General features: G+C 47.1%; 1 protein-coding gene across 4 annotated transcripts in view; it reads right to left on the bottom strand.

Moving 5' to 3' along the window:
• Lnx1 (ligand of numb-protein X 1) overlaps nt 1–1928 on the bottom strand; it is a 102601-nt gene extending 100673 nt beyond the window's left edge. For 3 of the 4 annotated variants that reach the window (XM_087583776.1, XM_087583779.1, XM_087583780.1), the window contains exon 1: nt 1824–1912. The gene's annotated coding sequence lies outside the window, so the exon portion shown is untranslated. 4 annotated transcript variants of the gene reach the window in all.
• Nucleotides 1929–16094: the final 14166 nt, after the last annotated feature.

Below are 16094 nucleotides of genomic sequence, written 5' to 3'. Positions count from 1 at the left end.
GAGAAAGGAATGGCGGTTCAGAGAAGTCCAGTAATTTGCTAAGGAAATACATATTGTTTCCTTTAGCACTTTGTATACACCCAAATTAGTGGAGATGTCACAGCAACTTCTCAAGGACACATGCACGTTATCCAACGAGCTGCCTCGACCCCTATGCTAGACACTGGGACTCTGGTTTCTGTCCCCTTTTTTCTCTTTCTTGAATTGGGGGGGGGATTTTATATATATACATATATAATATATATTATATATAATATTTTTCTAAGCAGTTAGAGACAATGACAAAATAGTTTGTTATTTAATCATAGGTCCATTGTTGTAAAAATGACTAATTAACCAGGTATAAAAGAGGGGTGTGTGTGAAAGTTTGCAGAGGTTTGGAACATCAAGGACAAATTTACACCTACAAAACTCCAGGCTATGAGGAATCTTTTTCTCACTTTGCTCACAAACCTCTGAATCAACCGAGAATGTTACTAAGGCATCAACAACAGTTACTCTGCAAACACAGGAGCTTAGAGGACAATATAAGGCACAAAGGTCAACTAGAGAAGAGACTATGAGCTTCCCAAGAATCAGAAAGAAACTGGCAACAAGCAGGAGGCAGATGCTTACCAGGAAGAAAGAAGCAGCCGTTCAAGGGCGATACTTTTTAGTTGTTTCCGTTCATACACTCTTGGACAGTTGGCAGGTTCTTTTAACTTCTAGAGGGCTGTATATGGGCTTAACTCCTAGTAGATGATTTCCTTACAAAGCCATCTGCTAACTTAACTAATGCAACTAACGAAGGCCTATGAAATGAAAAGTCTCGTTCATTTATTTCTCTCCCCGAGTTTCCCAGATAAGTTGATAAGGAGATGGACTGGGGATTTATTCCTCTGCTCTTGTTAATCATATTAGCTGGTGGGGGTGCCTGCCCATTGAGAACAGGTTACACGATCAGGATTAGAAAAACGAATATGGGTCCTTGAGGTACAATTACTTTTAAAGTCAGGTCCTGGCAGAACAGTCTCCTCCATATATTTACTATATTAAGAGCAAGGTAGAAACAACAGAAGAGTTTCAAACCCAGACCTGGGGCTACATTCTTGTGGCCTTGAAGGGTAATCTTTACTTTAACCAAAGGTCAGCAGGCAGCCTGTCGGGCCTGAAAGTAGGTAAACAGAGTTCTAATCCAGACTGCTAAATGTTTTCCACAAGTAAAGGAAACTGAAGGCTTTTGAGAGAGAGAGAGAGAGAGAGAGAGAGAGAGAGAGAGAGAGAGAACTTATAAACAGGGAGCCAGAATTTATCAGCTTTAGTACTGACTTTCTGTTGTAAACAACAACAAAACCTAGGGAAGTATTACAGCTTTTCAGATGAGATGAATGCAGAAGGCAAGAAAAAAAAAGACAATCTGAATTTTGTGAGTGTCCCCAGCACCCCCACCCCCACCACACACACACACACACACACACACAAAACAGGCTGGACTGGTCTGCACATTTGAACTAACTTTCAAAGAGCATCTCATCTCACTTTTCTCTGGGGTTTTAAAAAGAATCAAATCAACTTCACAACAAGCAGAGGCTGGATTAGTAATCAGGAAACAAAAATGATTAAATATCTGGCCGAGACAACACTGCTGGTCACAAATAAGACTGTTACAGACATCTTTACTCTCAGAGTGTTACTCTGGACTGAGCCATTCAGTGAGCTCTCTCTCTCTCTCTCTCTCTTTCTTTTTCTTTTTTCTTTTGTAATTTTCATTCAGATTCCTCATTTAGATCCCTTCTGGGTCAGGGGTCTAAAAACCAAGAGAGGAAAAAATAGTTCCTGCTCACCTGTTCAAAGATGTCTGGGGCTTTCAAAGCAGCAGTCACCAGCCCGCCTCCATCCCTGTGCCAGAAGCTTCTAGGGCTGCCTGAGCTGTGACTGGTCTCAACTTCGGTGTACAGGTGGCTGGAGGAAGAAGGAGGGCATTGGTTGGCTCAGAACAGGAAATCTGTGACATCACGGAAGTCTGGCTGAGACTTTAGGGACTAAAACAGCCCAGGAGGCCCCGCCCCCTGTCAATTACCTGAATACCTTGGAGCAGGTAGGTGGCGTCTCTCAGAGGACAAATGAATCAGTTAGAGCAATTTGCTGGTCGGAATTTACTTTCCTTCCTGAGCAGAGCACGTGTCTAGCCCCGTGTACAGATCTGAATGGGTATGCCTGACTGTTTCCCAGGCCCTTTTCGTCTGCCTGATATTCTTTCCGAGGGCTCTCACAGGCCCACACAGCTGCCAACACCAGAATTAAAAGGGAAGTTTAAACACAGGGATTTTTGTAGGTGCAAAAAAAGAAAAAGGTTGAGAAGACTTAGCTATATCTGGGATTTACCCCCCTAATGCCTTTCTGAATCGCATCCCTTTGAGTTCCTAGTGTTTTTTTTTCCTGTTCCAATATTATAACAAAACTGGAGGTGACATGACAAGCCTTAAAAATCTAAGTTCGATGCCTGTCAGCATCATTTCCCAAACTCCCTCGCAGTCCCCAGTGTATTATATTAATAATAGATTTGGCCATTGGTAAAACTTCAGTCATTCCTACCTCTCGGTCTGTCTGTCACCTGGTGGTTACAGTCCACAGTAGGCCTGCAATTAGGGGTACTTTAAATGATTCAGGTTAGAATGATAGCGCCTTACTAAGGCGCTGTTGTCTGCTGTGAGAGCTAGGGAAGAGGAGTCAGAGTTATTTTGGTCCCAAGCTTGGTGTGTGACCCTGGATAAGTCACGCTTGCTTCAGCTTTTCCAGCAGGAAAGAGAGGCTAATGGCAGGACTCAGCTGGCACTTGAGTGACAGCTAAGAGGATTCCTGCCTGCTGGTTAAGGCCTATGGCATCTTGTCCCATCAGCCTGTTGAATTGCTGTGCGCCTGTGGCCCGCAGCCAGCCTCCCTCGCAGACTTATTCACTCTCCGGAATGTGCTACCTGAGGACACTGGGGAGTTCTCTCTCCTAGGTTGGTCCAGCCACACTTTTGTCCCTTAAGGAAGAAAACACCTGCTGAAAAACACCTTCCCCCTTCTGATCTCAAAACTGTAAGCTTTACCTGTTCTAATACCTTGCCACTTAGCAGTGGTTTGTGAGCTGGACCGGGGTGGGGGGTGGGGGTGGGGCAGTTGAAGAAAGAAATAGAAAAAAACACCTCATCCCTGAGTGTCCACATTGGTAGCTGGCTCCCTGTCGGTCACTCAGTACCTTGTAAAGCAAATGGGGAGGGAAGAAGAAGGAAGATGAATCTAGTGCAGGAGGCAACTTCCAAACACTGGCTCGCCCCAGGCAGGCCTAAGCAGCCTCTCCATCTGGGACCGAGCAACTTGGGAAGCTTTAAAACAAACACACATCCAATAGAAACTAAGGGAGGTGTGGCTACTCTGTATTGATAAAAGCAAAAGGTTTGAAACGGAGTGGGAGTGCGGTGGACGTGAGGGGGATAGAGGCGGCTGAACCTTTCACGTGCAGGGTTTTCGGGGGGCGGGGGGTACTATTAGCCCACCAAGACAAAAGCTTCTCTTTCCTGAGACAGTGTCCCCGGGAATAGGAGGAGACTGAGGCTAGCCAGGTTGCAGAAAGCCACGCCCCTCGTTGAGTCCCGCCCTATGTGTGCTGTCTGTCAGTCAGGCTTCGCCTTGCCCAAGAGGGATTGCCTCTGACTTGGAGAGGCATTTAGAGTTCCTGGCCCCGAAACCCCTGGACTGAGGTGCACCAGAAATATATCTGCATAAAATGTGCAATAAACGAACCCGCACAGAACTTCGTTGACGGCCTTTAGACTGTGGGAATTTTTCTGGTTATGTTCACAAACTCGCAGTCACTTGCTTGCACAGATAGCCTGGTGAAAGAAAGACAAGCTTGGAAGAGAGAGGGGAAATAGAGAAAGTGGATCAGCATTAAACTGGGAGTGGAGCTAAGGCTCAGGTGCTGTTTATAAGAGAAGAGAAACTCCTGGCTATTTCATATGGTCAGCCAAGAGAAGGGCTTCTCCACGCCGCTGGATGTAGTCTATTCTTTAAAGACTAAAAACAAATTCAGTATAAACTCCACTGTCTTATTCCGGCTGGTGCAGTTGCACAAAGCCTTAGATTCTATGGTAGTGGGGAGGAGACAGAAATAATGACCACCAAAGCAAACGGAGTAAGAGCTTGCCAGGCCTGCTTACTCTCTCCAAGCCCTTTCTACCAGAACCCCTATGTCAGCTCCTAGCGCTATTTACATGGACCAGGAACAGGTCAAGGAACCAGGACACAGAGCCAGTGGCAAGCAGCAGAATCGAGCAGTTTGTAACCATGGCCTTTCCTAAACTGTGAAAAGAAATTGGGGAGATTCTAACTGTATGTTCACTGGGTGAGGTCCTAAATGTGAATCTATTTCTCTCCTCCTCCTCCTCCTCCTCCTCCTCCTCCTCTTCCTCCTCCTCCTCCCTCTCCCTCTTCCTCTTTCTCCTCCTCTTCCTCTTCCTCTTTCTCCTCCTCTTCCTCCTCCTCTTCCTCCCCCTCTTCCTCCTCCTCTTCCTCCTCCTCTTCCTCCTCCTCCCTCTCCCTCTCCCTCTTCCTCTTTCTCCTCCTCCTCCTCTTCCTCTTCCTCCTCCTCTTCCTCCTCCTCCTCCTCTTCCTCCTCCCTCTCCCTCTCCCTCTCCCTCTTCTTCTTCCTCCTCCCTCTCCCTCTCCCTCTTCTTCTTCCTCCTCCCTCTCCCTCTCCCTCTTCTTCTTCCTCCTCCTCTTCCTCCACCTCTTCCTCCTCCTCTTCCTCCTCCTGCTCTTCTTCCTCCTCTTCCTCCTCCTTCTCCCCAACCTCCCCATTCCCCCTTCTCCCTCTAGACAGGGTCGCTAATGCAGTCTGGTTTCAAACTCCCTATATCTACGAGGACGGCCTTTGACTGGATTCTTTGGCCTGAGTGCTGGGGTACAGGTGTGACCCTCCACATCTGGTTTTATTCTGTGCTGGTGTTTGAACCCAGGACTTCCTGGAACAAGCATTGTGTGCAACTGAGCCGTATTCCCAGTCCTGCCGCACCCCCTCCTTTTTTTTTTTTTTTTGGTTCTTTTTTTTTTTTTTTCAGAGCTGGGGACCGAACCCAGGGCCTTGCGCTTCCTAGGCAAGCGTTCTACCGCTGAGCTAAATCCCCAAACCCCTGCGCCCCCTCCTTTTGAGACAGTATCTCCTAGCCCAGGCTGATTTCGAACTGTTGATTCTCCTGCCTTCCTTCCCAAGGGCTGGCATTCCAATCACGCTTCACCATGACAGGCTTACTTCAGCTTCTTCCCTGTGCATTATTCTGAAGGGAGAGCCGGGTTGAAGCAAGAGTGTGGGCTGAGGAAGAACTTCAGGGGGGAAATCAACTAGCAACCTGGCTTACATATGAAAGGGAGGGGTGTAAGCCGCTCACTCTCATGTATGCGTATATATGGGTATATGACAGGTTAGAGAAAGTCATATCACTTCAGGGCTGCTCTGGAACTTATCTTTCGGAGGCATGTCAACCCAAACCCAAGAATGAAGGAGAGCTTGGGAGGTCCCCTTGGGATGACAAGTGAGTCCCTGGGCTATCTTCCATGGTCATTTCTATCCGGAATCACTTTGAAAACCTAGTACGATCTGCACGCAGCTGAATGAAATGAGGTAATGTAAAATGATATAATGAGTTTGCGTTATCTGCTACTTCAAGGCGAGTGGTTTAGACCAGCGTCAGCAAATAGTAGACCCATACTGCTTCTCTCAGCTGCTTCCCCACCGCCATTTCGTTGTCCTTTCTGAAATGCTAAGATGCGCTGGAGCTCAGAGGCAACCCCGTGCCATACAGGACTATCACAAACTGCCGCCATCTCCATGAGTTCAGCCGTGTTGGGATGCGAAGGGTCACTGCAGTTTGGCTTGTTGACTGTGATGTTCTGTCATAGGAGGAGGGCAGGGGGGAGGGAATCTCCAGAGTGTGAACCTCCTCTACACAGCTGTATGGTGCTCCAATTGCACGCGACATCAGAGAGGGGCTGGAAGTGCATGGGCTGGAAAGGTCTAGGAAGGGGGAGTCTCATCGATTGGTCCATTGGGAAGACCTCATCCATGACAGTAGACCTCTACTGCGTTAAGGCCACCCACACTCCTGCCCATACCCCCCACAGCCCTGTGAGTAAGCCCATTAAACTCATTGACTCCAAAGTGAAGACTGGTGGAATCTTACCTCACTTTGCCATCGAGACCTTAGGAGGAGGGACTGGCTTTTTTACATCTCCCTAAGCAAAAACAAATTAACAAATTGGATTATACCAACTACATCTCTGGGTACACTAGCAGTTGATGTTAACCCTCTTCCTCAAGGACAAATCATTTCTAGCCCAATTTTGACAGCACACTAGAGGAAGGGGTAGGTGGTGTTTCCAGGGCTGCTGGGAAAATCATCGTGTCAAAAGGAACATGGATTGGACCCCAAAAGAGAGATGGTGGCAAGGACAACTCACACAGGGCTGGAGGCAGGAATGGTAGGTCGCATGTGGCGAGGACCCGTGTGGAAGGGCAGCAGTACAAATAGAGGAGCCACCAGACAGGTGAGATGGGGTCGGCTCAGGACAGGAGGCTGGCTGGCGGATAGCAGGTGATTCTTAGACAGTGGCAGCGTTCACAGTGTTGGGCTACTACTCTACGGGTTTCTTACTCTTTGGGAGCTGGGGTCTTCTGCTGTGATTGGATCCTGGGACTTTTATTTTCTGCAGAGACAGGTGGGAAGCATTAGGAAGCTCACAGAACTCAAGGCTGGGACTTTTCTGGTTATTCAGCCAGCTTATGTGAGCATTGTGATTCCATTGAACTCTTATATGTCTTGACACAGCAATGTAAGCAGGAGAGGAGGTCTGTTCTCCAAGCTCTTTACTTCTCGATCCTGACAATGAAGGCTAGCATTCTCAAGGCTTCCTTGTGGAAAGGAACCTACGACTAAAGCATTCCTTTTGACTCAGAATTACCCTGCCCCTGCTTGTATCCCTCTTTGACCCCCCCCCAGCATATTTGTAGGGGTTTTTAAGATGTCCGAATGCCACAATAGGGAACAGATTTCATCTGATTTTAATAAAATCACCTCTAGAAAAGGCCTCAGCTACATAATTACTAAAGGGATTCTGCATTATGAGATGAAATTGCTATATACATTACATCACGTTGGCCTCGGTTGTTTTTAAAACTAGCTCGGTTCTAAGTCTTTCATTAGCTAAGTACAAGCGTTTAGCATGATGTGTGTAAGTAGGTCTCCAGAGGGCAATTCTTGGTAGAGATCAAAGTTCTCCAGCCCTGTCATGTGGGAGAAGTGCCATCTCTCTCCCCACTCAGCCATGCTCTGCTTTCTTTACAGATGTTCCACTAGGCACCCCATGCACAGCATAGGAGACTCTCGTCCTCTGGTTCGTTTGCTTTCTGCAGGGAGAAGGAAGATCTCGGGGAAGTTAGGATTATACCAGTCATGGATGAGAACACACACTTTATAAAGGTTTGCTAGGCAAACTGTGGCCAGCACACCCTTATTTAAGAAAAGGGAGACAATGACCATGCTTTCTTTGCAGTTGTCATGTGTACAGTGTGGGATATCTCCATGGTGACACAGTGTCATCCCTGCCTAAACCAGAAACCACGTGAGCTCTTCTCCAGCAACTGCCAGTGGTGGTGATGGCTGCTATGACAACGATGATGTTTGCCCCGCTCTTCTGGAAGCATCCATCTTCAGGCTTACCGCTTGGGCCTCGTTATCTGCCTTTCTGTCTCAATCTGCTTCACATTGTCGTTCTTCCTATGCACAGAGCAACGGCTGCTCCCTACCCTGTGTTAGCAGAGAGCAGGCTCTCTCATGGCCTTATTACCCCAGGAACAAGGTTTCCTAAAGCACACACCCTTTTTTTTAAATTTGCATTTTAAATGTTATTCCCTTTCCTTGTTTCACATCCATAATCTCCCTACCCCAAACTCCCTCCCCCATTCTTCTATGAGGATGTTCCCCCTCCCCAATCACCCACCTCTTCCTACCTCCCTACCCTGACAATCCCCTACACTGGGGCATCCAACCTTGGCAGGACCAAGGGCTTCTCCTCCCATTGGCATCCAACAAGGCCATTCTCTGCTACATGTGCAGCCGGAGCCATGGGTCTGTCCATGTGTACTCTTTGGGTGGTGGTTTAGTCCCTGGGAGCTCTGGTTGGTTGGTATTGTAGTTTTATGGGGTTGCAAACCCATCCAGCTCCTTCAATCCTTTAACTCCTCCTATGAGGACCCCATTAGTTCAATGGTTTGCTGCTAGCATTTGCCTCTGTATTTGTCATGCTCTGGCAGAGCCTCTCAGGAGACAGCTATATCAGGCTCCTGTCAGCATGCACTTCTCGGCACCAATATTGCCTGGATTTGGTGGCTGTATGTATATGGGTTGGATCCCCAGGTGGGGCAGTCTCTGAATGGCCATTCCTTCAGTCTCTGCTCCAAACTTTGCCTCCATATCCCCTCCTATGAATATTTTTGTTCCCCCTTCTAAGAAGGACTGAAGCATTCACACTTTGGTCGTCCTTCTTCTTGAGCTTCCTGTGGTGAGCACACACCTGGCCAACTGTATTCCATCTTTTACTCCTCGGCCCATGGGAGTCTCAGAAAGAACAGTGGGTAGGCTCGGATCCGCTCCTCGAAAGAACAGTGGGTAGGCTCGGATCCGCTCCTCGAAAGAACAGTGGGTAGGCTCGGATCTGCTCCTCCTCTATCTCAGAGGGAGTCCATCTTCTCCTAGGTTGCTCCAGGCCCCAGATGTCCCTGTTTGTGAATACGCCATACCCAGGTCTTCCCAGCTAGATACCGTCTGGAGCTGACGTCCCAGTTCTACGTTTAGCCTTCGATCTCATCTCTGTCACTTCAAAAGTGACACAATCAGCTTCCATAATGACTTAAATTTTTCTTATTTTTCCTGCACACCAGTGAAAAACAGGGCCCTTGTTCAATGGGGCGTCTCTAATACATGCCCGAACCTGATTGTTCCTAGCTCCCATAATGATCTGTCCCCATCCATTTTCCCATTGCTTGCATCCACGTGATGCGCCCATGTCACCGCGCTGAGCCCTGGCAGAAGCCCATATGCTAACTGTACTTGACAAGCAAAATCCAAGCCAGAGCACAAAGCGACTTGTCCAACAAGCCTAGCAGGTTACAGCAGATCCTCCGCCCCACTGCAAGTTACCTAGGGGATCACTCTGAGAAGCCCCGAAGCACTTCTCTTTCCACCCAACCTTTTCTAACATCCCCCAAGCAGACAGTTGTAGGCCCTCTCTGCAGACTCTAGTCCAGTCCTTCACTGTGTGTAGTTTTTAGATTGTCTTCTCAAAAGATGGATGGAGGATTTTCCTATAAACCCAGGGCTCCTCCCAGAGTCCGAAAGGAACACAGTAAATTGAACGTTAAAGATCAAAAGAGATCAGGGAAGGGATGGGGGAAGGGGAGACACATCGCTAAGTTGGATCGAGCCAACCCTTCCTTCCCCATTAGCTTTGAGGAGTTGGCTACCATATTTAGTTTTCACACCAATGGATAACAATGTAATCACTCATTATCCATTCATCCGCCATTTATAGACCACGTTTATTGAATACTTTCAATACCGCAGTCCGTGCCTAAGAGAAGAGTTCCCAGCTTTTCCGTATTTACGATCAACGGGAGACAGGGTTTAAACAAAATGCAAAGTAGAAATTGTTCTAAAGAAAAATGCTATAGATGCAGTTATCCAAGAGAAGGAGGCTAGCCAGGGCTAATTCAGAGTCTTCAAATTCTCTGCTACTGAGTAGAAGAGCTAGCCTCAGAGTGCTGTAGTTCCCATGACAACCTCAGACCCTAGCAATGCCTCCTTGGTCCAAACTATGCATGTCCCCAGATGACCTAAACCTTACAGCGTTTTCTTCTACTAATATGATAAGTGGACGTTCTCAGCAGGTAGAAAGACTAGCTGTGTCTCAATTTTAGCCACTGTCTCATGGCCATAGTCAGGGATGGCTGGTATCCAGGCAAGAACGTGGGAACGCTCTGGGCCCTGCCTGCGATGGTAACATCTGTAGACACCGAGATGAATTTCAATTCCTTTAAGGTGGTGTTGGCAACCTAGCAGACCTTTTAAAAAGATCCTACTTCAAGCATCATCTTCTAAAGCATTTCCTAGCTTGCACACATGTCTCTAGATTGTACCTGTGCATGCTCAGTCATCAGGGGAAACAAACAAATTGTCGTCTGCCTCACCTCAACCTGCCATGCACTTGCTGGCTTGGTCTATGAGTCTAGGAAGTGACTCTAGATCTATGAGACCAAATTCTTCAAACTCTTTTCCCAAGGAAGTTTAAAATTCATAATCGTCAGTGACACTAGGTGACTTAAGGACACACATACAAATGTTCTGCTGGGGAATTAGCAGAAAGGGCAAGAGCGGTAGAGGAACTGTGTTGCTGGCCAGATGGGGTGTGTAAAGTCCTGGAGAAGCCAAATTCCTAGGTGGAGAGGCTTTTTCCTTCCTAATGAACTTTTGCTTCCATCCAACAAAGGGCAGGTCCTGTAAGACCAGGATCATAGCCAGGGAGCCATCCCTCTGGACCTTCTAAGTCAAAAACTAAGAAAGTCCATGAACATTACTCACCATCAATGGAGAGACGGCCTTGGCCAGATTTTGAACAACGGGGTCTCCAAAAACAGGGATCCTCACTTCACTTCTCTCAAATCCTGAGTGTGAAGGCACTCCCTTTTACTTTGCTTAGGGAATTTGGGTGAGGTGTCTGATCTTCTAGGACCTTCTTCCAGCTGAGTTCCCTATGGGCGACTGTCACCAATCCACAGCGAGGTAGCTGGAGCCAACAAGACTAGGCTTCCTGGTGAACCACAAGCCATAGTACCTAGAACGTCAGGTTTGGAATTGGGTGATGTGGAGGGAGGACCTGTCCGTGTCCTCTTCTGATGACTCTGGCCCGAGGTGCAGCCATCTTGCCCTCATATGGAGGCTGAAGATCCATCCAGAGTTCAGATTATCCACCGAGTAATGAGCACTTTTCTCCTGCTCTCCTTCGTCCATTGTAAGAGTATGGGGTGCTGCTATGAGACTTCTCTGAAGTCCCCCATTCCTAAGTAGTCCAATTAACCATCAGTTGGAAGCATTGACTTCGGCTGTAATCCAGGGACCCAAGGACAGGTGAGAGCAGGAACTCACTTCTCCGAGGATGTAAACATGTCTGAGAAGAGCCTTGTGTGCTGTGTTCTGGTCTGCTTACCTCATCCAGGTGAGCTGCATGAAGGTTAGGAGCTGGGAATATGTTATTAACCAGTCTGGGTACTTAGGGGCCCCGGATCTCAAAGTTTCCTGTTTGTGGTGCCTTAATTTGAGTCTTTGACTTTATCGGTATCAGTCATCAACTCAGGCTGGCCAGACTGGTTTTCCTAGTAGCTGTGTCCCCTGAGATAACAAAGTCCCCTTCCTACTCACTTTGTAGGAGTTTGTTTTCCAAGGAGATGGACCAGAATTGTAGCCCTGAGATCTCCATACTGTGTGACTTTCACTAAAATGTCTCCCAGGGAGACCAGTCCTTCCAAGTGATTAGCCTGCCCCTGGATTAACACTATTTTTCCCCTTACCTGATCATCAGTCACAGCAGCCGTGGTAGCACATGGGTGGCAGCAAGAGGCCATCCTGGGGTTTTCCTCTTTGGTGCTATTTAGCCACTGGATTGGGGACAGAGCAGACAGCAGTTGTGCTAAAGGATGCCTACGAGGACCAAGTGTACTGTCATCTACCTGCGAGTGTAGGGAGAAGATTCCACAATTCTCCTGGTTTTCCTTCAAATTGTCTTAAAGGATGTCTTTTCTAATGTGCCAGTGAAGGAGAAATAGGAACGGCTAGGTGTTAAGTGTGCTCGGGACAGAAGGCTGTCATACCTGTCTGTGATGGGTCACAGTTCTCTACTTGACGCCAGGCTCCTTTCTGCAGAGGGTAACTTCAGACCAACTGCTCTGGGCATATACCGAAGGATCCTTGCTTCTCCTACTGTCGGTTCCTTAGGAACCATGTCTCCTGTCTACAAAATTAAATGACGGTCTGAGCCATGAGGTTGCTAATGATGGACAAAGTTTCTACGGAAGGGCACCACGTTTAGACACCAAAGGAGGCAAATCAGTCCTGAGGACTTCGGGGTTGTGCAGGACGCCAAGGAGCTCTGGGGCTGCCTGAGGACCAGAGGATCCTTACTGCATTTAAGACCGACTCATTTTTATACTCACTGTGCCTAGTAAATGGAGAAATGACCCCCTGTTACGGATGCACAGATAAAGTTCAGCTTGGGAAGAGAAAGAGAAAAGGGATTGGATACGAAATGAAACGAGTCAGCAAGTTGGGTTAGGCAGGGTATGTGAACCCCATAGGACTGCACCGCACCTTCACCCCTGAGCTCCGTTCTGAATGGTTGATACTATGCTCTAACCATTGCTGCACCTGCAGACGGGGCAACCATAATGCTTGCATTATCGGAAGCTGTCCTTTTCAAGTGGAAAACAACTTACTTCTGAGGGCCAACCCCGTTATCACATTCTCCAATCATTTGAACAATTCTTGTAGATTGGGGTGGACAAGGGGAGCTGTCAAAAGCAATTTGTCAAGCCAGGCATGTAAATTCTTTACTTGCATAGCTGAGGCAGGAGGTGTGGTGGTTTGTATATGCTTGGTCCAGGGAGTGACACTGTTCAGAGGTGTAGCCTTGTTGGAGTACGTGTGTCACTGTGGGTGTGGGCTTTAAGACCTTCGTCCTAGCTGCCGGGAAGCCAGGTAAAGGCGTAGAACCCTCAGCTCCTTCAGCGCCGCCTGCCTTGACGCTTTGGTATTTCCACCTTGCTGATAATAGACTGAACCTGTAAGCCAGCGTATGGTTAATTTCTGAACCTAATTAAATGCTGTCTTAGTCATGGTGTCTGTTCACAGCAGTAAAACCCTAACAGGAGGGTTTCTGTGAGTTTGAAGCAGCCTGGATTATACTGAGTTCCAGGCCAGCCTGTGCTATACAGCTAGTTTCTCCTCCCCCACCTTCTTCTTCTCCTGCTCCTTCTCCCCTCTGCCAAAGAAAAGAAACAGCTTAGTTTATTATTATGCGAACCTGATGGGGGCTGATTTTTCAAACGGACAGTATATTTATTCAGCATGGCTGCCAATCTTGGTCCAGTCCATCACAGGAGAGAATCGGTGCTATTGTTTGCTCACTGCCCTGCTCAGCTACGCTCACAGCTAAAGGTGGCACATTCCTTACTGTCCTTATGCTCTGACCACAAGAAAGGGTTTTTTCCTTAAGTTTGAAGGAAATGCTGAAGTAAGGCCGAGGGAAAAGTAACCGGACAAGGTATAAAGTGCTTGAATTCACAAGGGCTCGAGGCATAGGATGCTGGAAGAAAACAGTGGAAGCTCCAGGCTTAAGAGCTGGTTGCATAAGATATAGAATGGATCGATCCCGTATGAAGGCAGAAGAAGCCCGGGACCTAACAGCAAAGTGACGGCTGAATTCTACTGAGTTCAGGTCGAGTGCTTTGTTGTTATTGTTTTAAAACCTTTATTGTTATTATTTGATATGCAGGACTAGTTCACTCCTGTGTATGTCTGGTGCCTGTGGAGGCCAGAATTGGGCATCAGTGCCCCGGGCCTGGAGTTACAAATGCTTGTGAGCAGATGTGGGTCCGTGGACTTTGAGCCCTCCAAAGGGTGTGTAAGGGCAGAGCTGACACCGGAACTGTGCTTGGGCTCTATTTGGTTCTTGCAACTGAAAAGGCATGGCAATACCATTAAGAGTCAGACATGGATTTAATTCTCTTTTACGTAATGAACCGTTCTCATAGCAGGATTACTCCTGGGTGGGATGGCAGGTCATAGGCTGCATGAGGGTGCTAACGCAGGAAACTGGAAGTTCTGTGCACACATAGATTCTTGAGATGAATGATAAGCTGTCTCAGAAGTGTCAGAACTTCCCTTCCAGGGGCAGTTCAACGCCCTGTGTGCCAGCACCTGTGTGCCAGCTCACAACTGGCACAGTTGTAGCTCCAGTTCCAGGGGATCTACTGCCCTCTTCTGGCCTCCTTGGGAACTGCATACACCCAGAGCGCAGACATACATGCAAGCAGAAGACCTGGACACAAAAAATAAAGTAAAATGTAAAGAACAAGCCTCTCACACTAAACGAGTATTTGAGGTCCTGACAAAGGGCATATACTTTTGCACAGAAATGGGTCTACCCACCCCCTTCTGGGACACACACTGTCACTATCATCTGCCTCAGCACATTTCCTTGGGGCTATTCTGTATCCTGAATGCACAAATGGCCCCAATTGTAAACTGTTTTCAGTGACCTGGCTTGACAATGGAGCTTGTTTCTTGCCCAAAGACGTGCATGACCCTCTTCCACTTTGGCTGACTTGCACACTCTGCAGAGAACTTCAGAATACAGGAGACATTACAAAGTCACAGCAAGATCTGAGGGCCCCGTTAGCATAGAGAGGGGATTAAATACCTGGCACAATTTCTCCATATTTTTGTCATTAAAGGGGTAGCAGGGATTGGCCACTGGGAAGTCAGCAGATCCTGACAAAATGAAGTGTTTTACATAGCACCTCTTGCCCTGTTGTGTCATTTTCTGGGAACTTGGATGTGTCCCAAATGTGACCCGTAGTCCTTTAGATTAGCTATCCACCTTTGCAGATGTCCCCACAATGCTACACTTCCCCTCAGAGTTGGTTTTGCAGAGAGACTAACTGATTGAGGACTGGGCTCCTTGGTAAAGGGCACAGTGGTTAGAAGTGATTCACTGGTGGCCACAGCGGCTAAGCTTTATTGAAAACATATCAAGATGCTGACCGTGGGGCCACGTACTTTGATGGACTTCCTTCTTTATCATTTCCGCAAGGAAACTGAGGCACAGCTGGGTTTATTGATTGTTCCCAGCTTAGGTAGGTAACTGGCAAAGCCTCAACTCCTAGCAGACACCTGGCTCTAAGTGTGGCTAGTGGTGTACTTGGCGTTTACACTAAGGAATGGTAAATACAGCTACCTATAAAAATTGCCCAACTGGAAATCTCCTATAAACTACAGTCACCAAAACTTTAAATGTCATTTACATTTATTGTGTATCAAAAAGCAAGCATGACTGAGAGTGTAATATGTCCTTGGTTGTATCAGTTATTGTAGAAAATGATACAATATATGTGTTATAATAAAAAAATAGCATTTGAAAATCTTGGCTCTAAAGGGGCTTATACTATTCTGAAGATACCAGGCTTTTACAGTGAAAAAACTGTGGAACAAGACAGGATGTAATAATTTTTTAAGAGTAGAGGAATTCAGAACCCTCATCCTTGCCGGAAGGCTGTGGGTTATATCTCAGGTCTCTCTCTTCCTCAGAGTGAAATCCCAGCTTTCACTTTTGGATGTCATGGCACTAAAAGATAGTTCAATAGGCCAGACTAACCTGCGCTACCAACTGGAGTAATTTCCAGAAAAGAAAATTTACTTTGGGGTTTAAGATGATCAAAACTGATTACTTCTCAAGAGGCTTAGAAACCCAGCGCTGTAAACACAGCTGGAGAAGCACTTGAATGCGAGTCCATAAAACCCCAGTGAAGAATCTACCCTTCCCTCCCAACAGATCCCACACTCTATACCCGAGTCCACAGAAAAGCAGTGGAGATTTTTAGACAAGCTTGTTGGTAGGAAGAAAAGAAAAATGTATAGAGACATGCTCACTTCTCCTTGGAATACACTGTAAATGACTTCCTTATTTTGATGAGATAAAGGCAAAAAACATTTATTCTCAACTAATCTGGGGATGTTATACAAACCATCCTATGCAAATGGAAGTCTTCTCCAAAGGTAAAGTGCTGACAGAATTATTTTTAATTTGCGTTAGATTTATTTCCCATGCGCAGACATTCTGATTGTGTGTGTGTGCACTGCCCATGTGTCTGGTGCTCATGGAGGTCAGAAGAGGGCATTGGATTACCTCAGACTGTAGTTATGGATGGTTGTGAACTACCCTGTGGGTGCTGAGAACCAAACCTGGTT

The sequence above is a fragment of the Rattus norvegicus genome, chromosome 14 (assembly GCF_021556685.1).
Source record: "Rattus norvegicus strain SHRSP/BbbUtx chromosome 14, alternate assembly SHRSP_T2T, whole genome shotgun sequence".
NCBI classification, from domain to species: domain Eukaryota; kingdom Metazoa; phylum Chordata; class Mammalia; order Rodentia; family Muridae; genus Rattus; species Rattus norvegicus.
The sequence above is the reverse complement of the archived record's forward strand: the minus strand, read 5'-3'. Positions and strand labels throughout refer to the sequence as shown.